The sequence below is a fragment of the Ornithorhynchus anatinus genome, chromosome 5, assembly GCF_004115215.2.
Source record: "Ornithorhynchus anatinus isolate Pmale09 chromosome 5, mOrnAna1.pri.v4, whole genome shotgun sequence".
Taxonomy (NCBI): Eukaryota; Metazoa; Chordata; class Mammalia; order Monotremata; family Ornithorhynchidae; genus Ornithorhynchus; species Ornithorhynchus anatinus.
In genome coordinates this window covers 64,552,607-64,568,582 of record NC_041732.1, presented here as the reverse complement: position 1 = coordinate 64,568,582, position 15,976 = coordinate 64,552,607, and the positions used below count along the sequence as shown (strand labels likewise).

The 15,976-nt window shown below is 44.6% G+C and overlaps 1 long non-coding RNA gene across 4 annotated transcripts in view; it reads right to left on the bottom strand.

Annotated features, from left to right (window-relative positions):
• LOC103169714 overlaps window positions 1–15,976 on the bottom strand; it is a 41,022-nt gene that overhangs the window by 11,533 nt on the left and 13,513 nt on the right. For 3 of the 4 annotated variants that reach the window (XR_003759729.2, XR_003759732.2, XR_003759733.2), the window contains one exon: window positions 11,663–11,883. This is a non-coding gene — a long non-coding RNA (uncharacterized LOC103169714). Of the gene's footprint in view, window positions 1–11,662; window positions 11,884–15,976 lie in introns of those variants that run through there. The other variant, XR_003759730.2, reaches the window with a different exon arrangement.

The window sequence follows — 15,976 nt, the reverse complement described above, 5'->3', positions numbered from 1 at the left end:
AGTCACTTAACTGGCAATCAATCAATTGTATTTAATGTACGTTTACTGTGTTCAGACCACTGTACTCAGCTAATAATAATAATAATAATGGTATTTTGTTAAGCGCTTACTATGGGCCAAGCACTGTTCTAAGCACTGGGGTAGATACAAGGTAGTCAGGTTGTCCCATGTGAGGCTTACAATCTTAATCCCCATTTTACAGATGAAATAGTTTAGGCCCAGAGAAGTGAAATGACTTGCCCAAGGTCACACAGCAGACACGTGGCAGAGCCAAGATTAGAATCAGTGACCTTCTGACTCCCAGGCCTGTGGGCTATTCACTATACCATGCTGCTTCTCCTTCTCAGCTCTAGGGAGGGTAAAATCAGAGAAGCAGCATGGCTCAGTGGAAGGAGCCCAGGCTTGGGAGTCAGAGCTCATGGGTTCTAACCCTGACTCTGCCACTTGCCAGCTGTGTGACTTTGGGCAAGTCACTTCACTTCTCTGTGTCTCAGTTATCTCATCTGTAAAATGGGGGTTAAAACTCTGAGCCCCACATGGGACAACCTGATCACCTTGTATCCCCACAGTGCTTAGAACATAGTGTTTTGCACATAGTAAGCGCTTAACAAATACCATTATTATTATTATTATTAAAAGATTAAAATATAACCGAGTTGGTAGACATGTTCCCTGTCCACAGTGAATTTCTTTGCCTCAGTTTCCTCATCTATATAATGGGGATTACATACCTTTTCTCCCTCCCCCTTAGACTGTGAACCCCTTGTGGGACAGGGACTTTGTCCAATCTAACTACCTTGTCTATACCCCAGTGTTTAGTACAGTCCTTGACACATACTAACCACTTAACAACACAATTATCATTATTATTATTATTATCGTTATTTTTATTATTATTACTAAATGTAATAATGGTAGTCACAATGCAAAAACATTGCTGAGAAGATGTCTAAATCCCTAGATACTGGGAAACAAACATATGGTAGCTTGTTTTGGGCAGGAAGCATTCTCCTAACCTTTATATTGTGTTTTCCTAAGCACTTAATATAGTGTTCTGCACATAGTAAGCACTCAGTAAATACAATTGATTGAATGATAATAGCAATAACAATTATAACAGTTGTGGTATTTGTTAAGCAATTACTCTACGATAATAATAATAATAATAATAATCATGTTGGTATTTGTTAAGCACTTACTAAGTGCACAGCACTGTTCTAAAGGCTGGGGTAGATACAGGGTTATCAGATTGCCCCACGTGAGGCTCACAGTCATCTCCATTTTACAGATGAGGTCACTGAGGCACAGAGAAGTTAAGTGACTTGCCCACAGTCACACAGCTGACAAGTGGCAGAGCCGGGATTCGAAATCATGACCTCTGACCCCCAAGCCCGGGCTCTTTCCACTGAGCCACGCTGCTTCCTCTATGCCAAGCACTCTTCTAAACATTGGAGTAGATGCAAGATAAATGGGTTGGACACTGTGCCTGTCACACATAGGGCTCACAGTTGTAATCCCCATTTTATAGATGTCTAAAACAGACTTAATCATCTTTCTCCCTAAATCGTCTCCTCTTCTTATCTTTCTCAGCCCAGTTGTGATCACCACCATCTTCCCAGGTCCAGAAGCCCCCAACCTCAGTGCCATCCTTGATTCCTCAGAGGCACTGAGAAGTGAAGTGACTTACCCAGGGTCATAGAGATAAGTAGTGGAGCCAGGATTAGAATCCAGGTCCTTCTGACTCCCAGGCTCATGCTCTATCAACTAGGCCATGTTGCTTGATAGTATGGAGTTTGGTGACTGGCACAGGGAGGTCAAGTGACTGATTCAGGAGAGTATATATGTTTTAAAAATGAGATAAATGAAAGGCATTCCTGAACCACAGACTTCCACACTCCATCATTGGTATTAAATCTGCAAAAGAAAGCTACTACTTCTAGACGGTGAAAAGAAGGTCACTCACCACTTAGAACAGCAAGTTTATCTTCCTAAATTGTTAACTTCCACTGAAGACAGCGGTGACATTGATCACTTTCTTTCATGTTTTCATATTCTTTTCTCTAGCCAAGCTATTCTGTCCCACCAGTCCCATACTTCTGACCCATATTCTGTTCTAAGACAACAGTAACCTCTTTACAGCCAAATCCAAAGGACTACACTCCCTCATGATCCTTCTTGAACTCTCAGTTCCCTTTGACCCTCAGGACTTCTCCTTCCTCTTGGAAACACTATCTGGTTTTGTTTTGTTGTCATAAAACCTATAAGGTTCTCCTGCTATCTCCCTAGTCAGTCAGTCAGTCATTAGTATTTACAGAGTGCTTATTATGTGCAGAGCACTGTACTAAGTGCTTGGGAGAGTATAATAATAAACGGACACATTCTGTGATCACGATGAGGTTATAGTCTCAGTTTGCTTGTTGGTTCCTCCTCTGCCTCTCATTTTCTTACAGTGGGTTGCCTAGAAAGCTCTGTTCACATAATAATGTTGGTATTTGTTAAGCGCTTACTATGTGCCGAGCACTGTTCTAAGCGCTGGGGTAGACATAGGGGAATCAGGTTGTCCCATGTAGGGCTCACAGTCTTAATCCCCATTTTACAGATGAGGGAACTGAGGCATGGAGAAGTTAAGTGACTTGCCCACAGTCACACAGCCGACAAGTGGCAGAGCTGGGATTCGAACTCATGAGCCCTGACTCCAAAGCCCGTGCTCTTTCCACTGAGTGACGCTGCTTCTCCCATCCAATCACATGGCTTCAGCTGCCCTCACCATGTATACCTCATCAGTATACCTTTCCTAATTAGTTCTCCACCCCTCGCCAAATAAACCCATCAGCCAACTCTACTAAATAGGATTTTTTTTTAGTACTGCCAGCCACAGTACTAAGCTCTTGGGTAGATACTAGCTAATTGGGTTGGACACAGTCCATGGCCCACATGGGGCTCACAATCTTAATCCCCATTTTACAAATGAGGTCACTGAGGTACAGAGAAGTGAAGTGACTTGTCTAAGGTCACACAGCAGACAAAGGGTAGATCCAAGGTTAAAACCCAGACCCTCTTGACTACCAGGCCCATGCTTTATCCACTAGGTCGTGCTCCTTTTCTTCCTTATAGACATCGTCAGCACTTTTGAATTTGTTTATTCGACTGTGCATTCAGTTATTGATTTCAAATTCTCTATTTGTGCCTACTTCTCCTATTAGAGTGTAAACACTTTGTGGGCAGCGAACGAGTCATTTCTTCCTTCTTAGTACAGTGCACTGTGGTAATACTTTTAGTACTTACTGTTCACCAAACCTCTTTCCTTCGTGCCTTCAGGACTGCAGTCAAGACAAGTTTCCTCCATAATGTGTCCCGCTTGACTGAGTATCCCTGTCACTCCAGCCCTTGTTTACCTCCATTGATTGTGTACTTCTGCTTCTGCCATCTGCACCTGGTTAGATTTTGTATTCAATTTCTCTGCCACTTGTGATTTTTGTCTCCTTGTATGGTCTTCATTTGAGTCAATCTCATCTAGGCCCAGGACTTGCTCTATCATAGGGGCAAACTAGGTTAGGAAGTTGTGAAAGGAGCTTGAAGCACATGGTCTGGTATATAAGCCCAAGAGTGGATCTGGCCAAGGCGGGTCAGAGATTTCTCGTTCTGACAAACAGGGCAGAAACCTAACACTGACTGGGCGACTTGAACATCAGTGGCTTGGCTACCTGCCACTCGCCACATCACACTCATCTACACAGCATGGCCTAGTGGAAAGAGCACAGGCCTGAGAGAGAGAGGACTTGGGTTCTAATCCCACCTCCACCACTTGTCAACTGGGTGACCTTGGGCATGTCGCTTAACTTCTTTTATGCCTCAGTTCCCTCATCTGCAAAATGGGGATTCGATATCTGCTCTCCCTCCTACTTGGACTATGACCCTCTTGTGGGATCTCGTTGTCTTGAATCTACTCCAGCTTTTAGTACAGTGCTTGGCACATAGGAAGTGCCTAAAAAACATAATAGTAATAAGAATAACTATATTATTATTATCTTCATCCCCCTAACTTGCCTCAGGAAAAGGAAGAGAAGACAGTGTTATTTGACTGTCCCAGTTGCACCTGCTAAGCACGTTTCAGTTTCTACTGTCTTAGATTCATTCATTCATTCATTCAATAGTATTCATTGAGCACTTACTATGTGCAGAGCACTGTACTAAGCGCTTGGAATAAACAAGTCGGCAACAGATACAGTCCCTGCCATTTGACGGGCTTACAGTCTAATCGGGGGAGACAGACAAGAACAATGGCAATAAATAGAGTCAAGGGGAAGAACATCTCATAAAAACAATGGCAACTAAATAGAATCAGGGTGATGTACATCTCATTAAACAAAATAAACAAAATAAATAGGGTGATAAAGATATATACAGTCGAGCAGACGAGTACAGTGCTGAGGGGGTGGGATGGGAGAGGGAGAGGAGGAGAGGGAAAGCGGGGAGAAGAGGGTATAGCTGCGGAGAGGTGAAGGGGGCTAGAGGGAGCAGAGGGAAAAAGGGGGGAGCTCAATCTGGGAAGGCCTCTTGGAGGAGGTGAGTTTTAAGTAGGGATTTGAAGAGGGGAAGAGAATTAGATTGTCTGAGGTGAAGAGGGAGGGCATTCCAGGACCGTGGGAGGACGTGGCCCAGGGTTTGATGGCGGGATAGGGGAGACCGAGGGATGGTGAGGAGGTGGGCGGCAGAGGAGCGGAGCGTGCGGGGTGGGCAGGAGAAAGAGAGAAGGGAGGTGAGGTAGGAAGGGGCAAGGTGATGGAGAGCCTTGAAGCCTCGAGTGAGGAGTTCTTGTTTGGAGCGGAGGTTGATAGACAACCACTGGAGGTGTTTAAGAAGGGGAGTGACATGCCCAGATCGTTTCTGCAGGAAGATGAGCCGGGCAGTGGAGTGAAGAATAGACTGGAGCGGGGCGAGTGAGGAGGAAGGGAGATCAGAGAGAAGGCTGACACAGTAGTCTAGCCGGGATATAACAAGAGCCTGTAGCAGTTAGGTAGCCGTTTGAGTGGAGAGGAAAGGGCGGATCTTGGCAGTATTGTAAAGGTGAAACCGGCAGGTCTTGGTAATGGATAGGATGTGTGGGGTGAACGAGAGAGACAAGTCAAAGATGACACCGAGATTGGGGGCCTGAGAGACGGGAAGTATGGTCGAACCATCCACGGTGATAGGGAAGTCTGGGAGAGGACCGGGTTTGGGAGGGAAGATGAGGAGCTCAGTCTTGCTCATGTTGAGTTTTAGGTGGCGGGCCAACATCCAGGTGGAGACATCCTGGAGGCAGGAGGAGATGCGAGCCGGAAGGGAGGGGGAGAGGACAGGGGCAGAGATGTAGATCTGCGTGTCATCTGTGTAGAGATGGTAGTCAAAGCCGTGAGAGTGAATGAGTTCACCGGAGTGAGTGTAAATGGAGAACAGAAGAGGGCCAAGAACTGACCCTTGAGGAACTCCAACAGTTAAAGGATGGGAGGGGGAGGAGGCGCCTGTGAAGGAGACCAAGAATGACCAGCCAGAGAGATAAGAGGAGAACCAGGAGAGGACGGAGTCCGTGAAGCCAAGGTGAGATAAGGTGTGGAGGAGGAGGGGATGGTCGACAGTGTCAAAGGCAGCTGAGAGGTCAAGGAGGATTAGAATGGAGTAGCAGCCATTGGATTTGGCAAGAAGGAGGTCATGGGTGACCTTAGAGAGAGCAGTCTCGATAGAGTGGGGGGGACGGAAACCAGATTGGAGGGGGACCAGGAGAGAATGGGAGTTAAGGAATTCTAAGTAGCGATTGTAGATGACTCGTTCTAGGATTTTGGAAAGGAAGGGTAGTAGGGAGATAGGGCGATAACTGGAAGGGGAAGTGGGGTCGAGAGCGGGTTTTTTTAGGATGGGGGAGACGTGAGCATGTTTGAAGCAGAGGGGAAGGAGCCATTGGGAGATTGAGCGGTTAAAAATAGAGTTAAGGAAGGAGGAGGGCAGGGGCGATGGTTTTTATAAGGTGAGTGGGAATGGGGTCCGAGGCGCAGGTGGATGGGGTGGCATTTGCGAGGAGGAGGAGATCTCCTCTGAGGATACTGCAGGAAAGATGGGAAAGTAGGGGAGAGGGTTGGTGGGGGGAGGGGGAAGGGGAGGGTGACTTTGGGGGAGCTCAGACCTGATTGTGTTGATTTTTGTGATGAAATAGGTGGCCAGATCATTGGGGGTGAGAGATGGGGGAGGGGGAGAAACAGGGGGCCTAAGGAGAGAGTTAAAGGTCCAGAACAATTGGCAAAGGTGACGGGCATGGGTGTCGATCAGGGAGGAGAAGAGGTTTTGCCTGGCGAAGGAGAGGGCAGAGTTAAGGCAGGAAAGGATAAATTTGAAATGTATGAGGTCGGCTTGGTGCTTGGACTTTTGCCAGCAGCGCTCAGCAGCTCAAGCGTAGGAGCGTAGGAGGCGGACAGAGGAGGTGATCCAGGGCTGTGGGTTAGTGGAGCGAGAGCGGCAGAGGGAAAGGGGGGCGAGAGAGTTGAGATGAGTAGAGAGGGTGGAGTTGAGAGCGGAGACCCGATCATCAAGAGTGGGAAGTGAGGACAGGGCGGCAAGGTGAGGAGAAATGCTTTTGGAAAGACGGATGGGATCAAGAGAGCGGAGGTCTCTGTGGGGGAGTAGCAAAGATTTGCAGGGGGAGGGAGAGTGAGAGATGAGGCAGGTGAGAAGGTTATGGTCAGAGAGAGGGATTTCAGACTTGGTGAGGGAGGAGATGGTGCAGCGGTAGGAGATAACGAGATCGAGGGTGTGACCATATTTATTGAGTCCTTATTGTGTGCAGACCACTGTACTAATAGGAACCCCACAGCCACTCACTCCCAAAAGAGGTCTTAGGAAGGATAAAGAACGGTTCCAACAGGATCTTTTGGGAATCTTTCCTCAGGAACAGAATCCCAGAAGCATCAGTCCACTCACTCTTGCCATTTGCAGACTCATCTTACTGCCACCTTTCCTTATGGTTCTGTCCCCACAAACTCCCTGGATAATATTACAGGGAGAAGCAGAGTGTCTAAGTCACCAAGTGGCAACCAGTCTGATAAATTTCAATCATTGTCCCCAGCCCTGATGTTAACTGAATGAGGCAAAATCTCCACTTTAAATTCAATTAGATACAGGTCAGCTCAGAAGCAAGCAAAGGTTCAATATTTCATTTTAGATAGTAAGTTTCCTGAGGGCAGAGATCAAGTCTGTGGATTTGGCTGAGTAACATGAAGGATCATACAGGTGGGAGACTAGGGAATTCACCCAGTTCTAGGGGATAATATGGTCAGAAGTGTGAGAGAAGGAAAGATGCACAATAGTCACTAGAAGCAAAAGTCAGATTGGGGTTAATGAATGATAAATTTCATAGGAATGTATGGGAATTACAAAAACACCCCTCTTTATTCAGGCTATCCAAAAATCTGTGAGAATGCTATTCTTACAAAGCAAATACTTGAGATTTCAAACCCCTTCTGTTTTGAACCAAGGAGGGAATTCCAGATTCCTTGTTGAGCCGTTCTTGTGCTCTTGGAGCCCAACTCAGTGAATTCATGGGAATTGAAGAAGTGGACATACCCCTCAATCCTCAAACTTGTTTGGTTTCCAGTTAGGAATGAAAGACCTGAGGAGGTTTATCTCGCTTGCTCTCCACCCATCTATTAGGGGAGTGAGATGATAGATTGCAAGTGGAATTATTTTTAAAGTGATGGATGTGGTGGGAGTAGTGTCCCTCTTAAATTTACTGTTTCATAGCAGCCTTAGTATCCACTCAAGATTCAAGAAAAATAAATTGGAAACAGAATGTAAAGCCTCATAATTTGAAACCTGCTACCTGCTCAGAATATTCTGCAACCATTTGCAAACTTTAGAATCTTTCCTTTTAAAATCTCTCCCTTTTTTTATGCTATTTAAGTGCTTACTATGTGCCAGGCACTGTTTTAAGCACTGAGGTAGATATGAAGTAATTAGGTTAGACATAGTCCATGTTCCACATGGGGCTCTCAGTCTTTATCCCCATTTTTCAAATTATTATTATTATTACTACTAATAATAATAATGTTGGTATTTGTTAAGTGCTTACTTTGTGCGGAGCACTGTTCTAAGCTCTGGTGTAGATACAGGGTAATCAGGTTGTCCCATGCGAGACTCACAGTTAATCCCCATTTTACAGATGAGGTAACTGAGGCACAGAGAAGTTAAGTGACTTGCCCGCAGTCACACAGCTGACAAGTGGCAGAACCGGGAGTCGAACCCATGACCTCTGACTCCGAAGCCCACGCTCTTTCCACTGAGCCACGCTGCTTCCCTAATGTTGGTATTTGCTAAGTGCTTACTATGTGCAGAGCACTGTTCTAAGTGCTAGGGTAGATACAGGGTCATCAGGTTGTCCCACGTGAGGCTCACAGTTAATCCCCATTATACAGATGAGGTAACCGAGGCACAGAGAAGTTAAGTGACCTTCTCACAGTCACACAGCTGACAAATGGCAGAGCCGGAATTCGAACCCATGACCTCTGACTCCCAAGCCCGGGCTCTTTCCACTGAGCCACGCTGCTTCTCATTAATAATATTAATAATGATACTTGTTAAGCACTATGGCTAAGCTCTGGGGTAGATAATCAGATTGGACACAGTCTCTGTCCCACATGGGGCTCACACTCTTAATCACCAGTTTACAGATGAGGTAACTGAGGCACAGAGAACTTAAGTGACTTGCTCAAGGTCACACAGCAGACATGTGGCAGAGCCGGGATTAGAACTCAGGTCCTTCTGATTCCCAGATCCAGGCTCTTTCCACTAGGCCATGCTGCTTTTCCGAACAAATGCGGGTTCTCAGAGTGGTCATTTCTGCTTGCAGCAAGTCAGACAGCGAGCCTCAGAAGATGCATGAATTCTACTATTTTCTTAGCAGTAACAATCTCTTACCCATTCACACTCACAGATGTGAAGATAATTTTCTACTAGTGCGATACAATTTCCTTCAGCTTACAGTTCTTCCCTGGTGTTAGGTTAGGCAGTTTGGGAGGAGAATTGATACTTTCAGACAGTGTCGAGATGCATCCGTTCCACAAATTATGGCAGCAGTGCACTACAGTGTGCTTCAGTGGAAAGAGCCTAGGATTGGGAGTCAGAGGTCATGGGTTCTAATGCTGACTCCTCCACTTGTCAGCTGGGTGACTTTGGGCAAATCACTTAACTTCTTTGGGCCTCAGTTACCTCATCTGTAAAATGGGGATTAAGACTGTGAAGCCCATGTGGGACAACCTGATTACCTTCTATCCCTCCACTCCCAGTGCTTAGAACAGTGCTTGGCACATAGTAAGCGCTTAATAAATGCCATCATTATTATTATTATTACTACACAGATCTCCATTTCCTGAAAAAGCTCATGCTATTCCTATAGTTCTTAGCATACTGTGGTTGTGCAACTCAAGTGCAAACCTAATAGGGGTCACTTAATTTCTCTGTGCCTCAGTATATGCAACTGTAAAATGAAGTCTGTACTTGTTCTCCCTCCTACTTACACTATGAGACCCATGTGGGACAGGAACTACATCTGACCTGATTAACTTCTATCTACCTCAGCACTTAGAACAATGCTTGACATATAGTAAGCACTTAACAAATACCATAAAAAAGGACAGAATCCTAACAAAGAGGCTCACTCCCTCCCCCAAAATAACTTTATAATCTAATGGAGAAGACAAGCATAAAACATATTTATGACCCTGTCAAAATAACTAAATTGAACATTTAATTTAAATATTTATTTTTAATTTTTATTGAAATAATTTTAATATTTAGTTTAAATATTAAATTATTAAATTAATTAATAATTCCACCTGGAATTTTAGGATTTGAATGTGAGGAGAGCTGTCATCTGTTTGATATGGGGGAGAGGGTGTTCCAAGCTGTAGAATACAGCCCGAACAAAGGGTCGGAAGCAGGAGAATAGAGAGTGAGAGGATGGAGGTGGGAAAAGCGAGAGTGGCGTACACTTACCGGTTTGACATGGGAGAAATAGAAGGTGAAGAGAGCAAATAGGTAAAGGTGGACCAGATGGTGGAGAGCCTTGAAGCCAACTGTGAGGAGTTTGTGTTTGGAGCAAAAAGATACTAGGGACCAGTGGAGGGTTTTGAGGAGAGGAGAGATGTGGACCAAGCAATGCTTCAGGAAGATGATTCATGCATCAGCAAGTAAAATAGATTGGAGCAGGGAGAGGCTGGAGGTTGGGAGACCAGTAAGGATGCTAATACAATAGTCTAGCCAAGGCAAGACCAGAACTTGTACTAGGGTGGAAGCTGTTTGGGTAGAGAGGAAGGGGCAACCCAGTGAAATATGGTGCAGGAAAAATCAGCAAAATTTGGCAGTAGTGGGTAGTGTTTCAATGTAGTGATTTCCCTGCTGAGATTTGCCCTGCTCATTTATCCCTCTCTTTAATGTTACTCTTTGACAGTTTTCAAGGTGTGTTTCCAGAGCGATGCTTCATGCCCCTTCTTGGTTGCCCAGTGAAATCTCACCACAGTGACGTGCCTCCAGCATGAGCTAGTGGAAAGACCACTGGGCCTAGGAGTTCAGAGATCCAGGTTCCAGTCCTGCTTATACCACTTATCTGCTATGTGACCTTGGCCTTTGTGCCTCAGCTTACTCATTTAAAAAAAGGAGACAAAATGCCTGTTATGCCTCTTAGACTGGAAGCCGTATGTGAAACAGGAACTGTCTCTGATCTGATTTTCTTGTATTTGCCCAAGTGCCAAATAAGTGCTTTCTTAATTACTATCATTATCATGATTATTCATAATAACAGTACTAATAGTAATACATTATAGTTTAAGCTTATGAAAACATGGCATTTTTGCCAAGAAATGCACACTATTGCATCAAGACTAGTTAGTCTGTCTGCCCTCCTGATCGGCAGTTCTTGTCAGAGAGTCCTGGTGGCTGACCTTCCATGCCCTTACCCCCCTGCCAAACCTGGGTGCCCTCAGAACCCAGACAGGCTGGCAAGAAGGTGGAGGCCAGAGTTTGGGAGATCGGGGGATTCTGAATGTGCTGTCAGTGATTTGAGGAGAGGCGGAGAGGTAGCCCTTGTGTAAATGGCTCCAAATCATTCATCATGTCAGCATAACCCACGTCCCTCTAACACTATTTTAGGGTTTAGCACTGAGTTTTCTCTGGTCAAATTTTTCTAGTGAAAAATTATCATCAAAATGTTCTTATTCCCTGCAGACTCACCCCTAACAGTAAGGGTTGCAACAACTGGAATTCATAAAGGAAGTTTTTGAGTACCGTTTGTGTCAAGAGCCAAATTCCTCACCCCAGAAGGTTTAGTCCAGAGACTGCTGATAAACGTTTTGAATTTTAAAATCTTTGCAATAATATAAACCAGAACAGCTCATCATCTCAGGGGGACAGGAAACAAGTTTCCCTTGGTGACCAATACCGTGCATTTCACCAGTTTTATTCCAGGGTGTTGGCTATTGAGAAGAAACAGGCTGAATCGTAGCCTTGAGAGGCCACTGATCTGACCCAGATCCTAAATTCCTGTGCAACTCTATATAAATGATGTGTTCTGACCTTTTATCTGAAACAATTATCCTCATACAATGCAGTTTAGCTTGTGGCCAACTAAAAACAGGAGAATCAATCACGTCTATGTGAGCCTAAGAGGACCAACTTTTTCTTTTCTGTTGCAATCCATAGATTCGATGAGATACAATAAATCAGTGTTTACAGTTACCGTGGTGTGCTTCACCGAAGGCATTTCGGAGGGCAGAGGATAAATCAGGAATTTTATCATTTCTTTCAGCAACTTGGGTTACAAACTATGGGTTCAGCATTGAAACGTCCAGTGCTTCTTTGCTTGATCTGTGTAGATTGAGAAACAACATGGTCTAATGAGATGCAGTATGGTCTAGTGGCTAGAGCATGGCCCTGAAAGTCAGAAGGATCTGGATTCTTCGCCTGTGTGACCTTGGGCAAATCACTTTACCTCTCTGAGCCTTGGTTCCCTCATCTGTAAAATGGAGATTAAGACAGTGAGCCCCATGTGGGATAAGGACTGTGTCCAACCCGATTTGCTTGTATCCACCCCAGCACTTTCCAAAGTGCCTGGCACAGAATAAGTGCTTAACATACCTCTATTATTATTACTATTATTATTATTATAAACTGCACTAATAATAGTAATAATAAACTCCCTTGAGACCTGTGCTGTGTGGCACTCCTCGGAGGGCTACTGACTCTCATTATTCAAGTTACTCCGCATAGCTAGGTTGACCTTCCTGACAAGGAAGATGAGAATTGAATGAATGCATGGAAATGAGTTATGTTTTTGCCGACTGTGAAACGTGGTTCCTCAAAGTCAGAGCCAAAATACATTTGAGGCAGCCAGAGGCTGGGCAGGGGAGGGGTGTTATGAGAATGTCTTGTGATTCTTTATTTATTCTGTGCCTCTGGGACTGTCGGTCTCATGGAGTTTTCAGGAGAGAAAAAAAAAAGGTCATACACCTTGGTCGCTCAACAATTCAAATACGTTCACAGAGTGAAATTCTTTTGTATAAAAGGGGATTTGGGAACTATTGATTCTTTGGTCTAAATCTGGTTGTGGACCTCTTGTAACGTACATCAATCTGGAACTCAATCAATCAGTCAATTAATGATATTTATTTAGAACTTACCTTTCCTGACTTAGCCCCATCCTTCCTCAATTCCCATTCCCTTCTGCACTGCCCTGACTTTTTACCTTGGTTCTTCCCCCGTCCCAGCCCCACAGCACTATGTACATATCTGTAATTTATTTATTGAAATTAATGTATGTCTTCCCCCTCGAGACTGTAAGCTCATTGTGGTCTGGGAATGTGTCTGTTTATTGTCGTATTGTACTCTCCAAGTGCTTAGTACAGTGCTCTGCACACAGTAAGCTCTCAATAAGTTCAACTGAATGAATGAATGAATGATTGAATGTGCAGAGCACAATTCTAAACATTTGGGGAAGTACAATAGAGTTGGTACCCCAGGACTTAGTATAGTGCCAGGCACATAATAAGCACTTAAGTACCACAGTTAAAGCAGCATGGCATAGTGGATAGAGCAGGGCCTGGGAGTTAGAAGATCATAGCTTCTGATCCTGGCTCTGCCACGATCTTGATCTTGATCTGTGATCTTGGGCTCTGTGATCTTGGGCAAGTCACTCCACTTCTCTGGACCTCAGTTACCTCATCTGTAAAATGGGGATTGAGACTGGGTCCACCCTATTTGCTTGTATCCAGTGGTTATCATAGTGCCTGACACATAGTAAGTGCTTAACAAATACCATTATTATGAGAAGCAACATGGCATAGAGCATGGGCCTGGGAATCAGAAGGTCATGGGTTCTAAACTTGGCTCCACCACTTTTCTGCTGTGTAACATGGGGATTGAGATTAACAAGAGCCCATCAGTTACATCAGGATGAAAAAGCTCTTAGGGCACTGAAAACCCACATATCTCTCCAACATTTTTTAGAAACTATGCTTGTTTTTGGCCTTCACAACTTTCTGTGTTATGTATCTCTGTCTTACCGCTCAATCAATTGGTTGTATTTATTGAGTGCCTAATGAGTGTGGACCACTCCATAAATTCGAGACACAGAGAGAGAGGGATTTAGAAGACACAATCCTGATCTCAAGGAGCTTAGAGTTTAGCAGGGAATGGATAGAAAATAATTTCTAGTTAAGAGAGAGACAAAAAGAATATGTAGATGAGGAAGTGCTTACATAGTAGGATTGTGTAACTTAACAGAGACGTAGCATGGCCTAGTGGAAAAGCACAGGCTTGGAACTCAAAGGACTTGAGTTCTAATACCAGATCTGCCACTTACCTCCTGTGTGACCTTGGGCAAGTCACTTAACTTCTCTGTACCTCAGTTACCTCATCAGTAAAATGGGCATTAAGACTGTGAGCCCCTCGTGCACAACCTGATTATTCTGTATCTACCCCAGGACTTAGAACAGTGCTCGGCATATAATAAGTGCTTAACAAATACCAGCATTATTATTATTAACTTCTCTATGCCTCAGTTTCCTCATCTGTAAAATGGGGATTCAACAATTATAATAATAATAATAATGGTATTTGTTAAGCACTTACTATGTGCAGAGCACTGTTCTAAGCACTGGGGTAGATACAGGGTAGTCAGATTGTCCCACGTGGGGCTCACAATTTTTAATCCCCATTTTTACAGATGAGGTAACTGAGGCACAGAGAAGTTAAGTGATTTGCCCACAGTCACACAGCTGACAAGTGGAGGAGTTGGGATTAGAACCCTCGACCTCTGACTCCCAAGCCTGTGCTCTTTCCACTAAGCCACGCTGCTCCTGTTTATTATATGTACAGAAGTGTCATATAATAACTGGTGTGAGTGCAAAAAGGCATATTTCATTCATTCAGTTGTATTTATTGAGAGCTTACAGTGTGCAGAGTACTGTACTTAGCACTTGGAAGAGTGCAATATAACAATGAACAGACACATTCTGTGCCCACAATGAGCTTACAATTTAGAAGTGGGGAGACAGACATTAATATAAATAAATTTCAGATATGTACATAAATGCTGTGGGGCTGGGGGGAGGGTAGTAAAAAGGGAGAAAGTCCAGGGCAGATGGGAGTGGGAGAAGAGGAAAGGGGGCTTATGTAGGGGAGGCATCTTGGAGAAGATGTGCCTTCAGAAAGGATTTGTAGTGGGGGAGTGTAATTTTCTGTCAGATTTGAGGAGAGAGGACATTCCAGGCCAGAGACAGGACTTGGGGGTGGGGATGGCAGCAAGATAGAGGAGATTGAGGCAAAGTAAGAAGTTTAGTATTAAAGGAGCGAAGTGTGCAGGCTGCGTTGTAGTAGAAAAGTAGCGGGATGAGGTAAGAGGGGGCAAGGTATTTGAGTGCTTTGAAGCCAATGGTGAGGAGTTTTTGTTTAATGCAGAGGTGGATCGGCACCCATCGGAGTTCCTTGAGGAGTGGGGAAACGTGTCCTGAATGTTTTTGTAGAAACATGATCCGGGCAGCAGAGAGAAGTATGGACTGGAGAAGGGAGAGATGAGAAACTGGGAGGTCAGCAAGGAGGCTGATGCAGTAATCTAGATGAGGTAAAATGAGCGTATTGACGTGGTAGCAGTTTGAATAGAAAGGAAAGGGCAGATTTTAGCATTGCTGTGAAGGTGGGACCAACAGGATTTAGCGATGGATTGAATACTTGGCGCAGACATAATGAGGTTGCAGGTAGGGGAGAGTACAGCTCTGGGACTCCGCCCCAAATAAAAACCCCTTACCATCAGCTTGATGGCACTCAATCACCTTGGCCACTCCTACCTCATCTGGCTCCTCTCCTCCTACGACCCAGTCCACACCCTTTGCTCCTTTATTGCTATTGTTCTGGTTCTTGTCTGTCCGTCTCCCCCAATTAGACTGTAAGCCTGTCAAAGTGCAGGGACTGTCTCTATCTGTTACCGATTTGTACATTCCAAGCACTTAGTGCAGTGCTCTGCACATAGTAAGCGCTCAGTAAATATTATTGAATGAATAGTGATAACCTTCTCATCGTACCTCTCAGTCTCATCTATCTCACTGCTGACTTCTCGCCCATTTCCTGCCTCTGCCCTGGAACGTCCTCCTTCATATCCAACAAATACTTTCCCCCCTACCCCTTTCAAAGCCTTATTGAAGGCACATCTCCTCCAAGAGGCCTTCCCTGACTAAGCCTTCTTTACTTCTTCTTCTACGTCCTTATGCATCACCTTGAATTGCTTCATGTCTTCATCACCCCTCCCAGCCCCACAGCACTTATTTACATAGTTGTAATTTAAGGTATTCGTATTAATGTCTGTCTACCCTTCTAGACTGCAAACTTGTAGGTGGAGAATGTGTTGATTATATTGTTATATTGCACTCTCCCAAGTGCTTAGTACAGTGCTCTCCACACAGAAAGC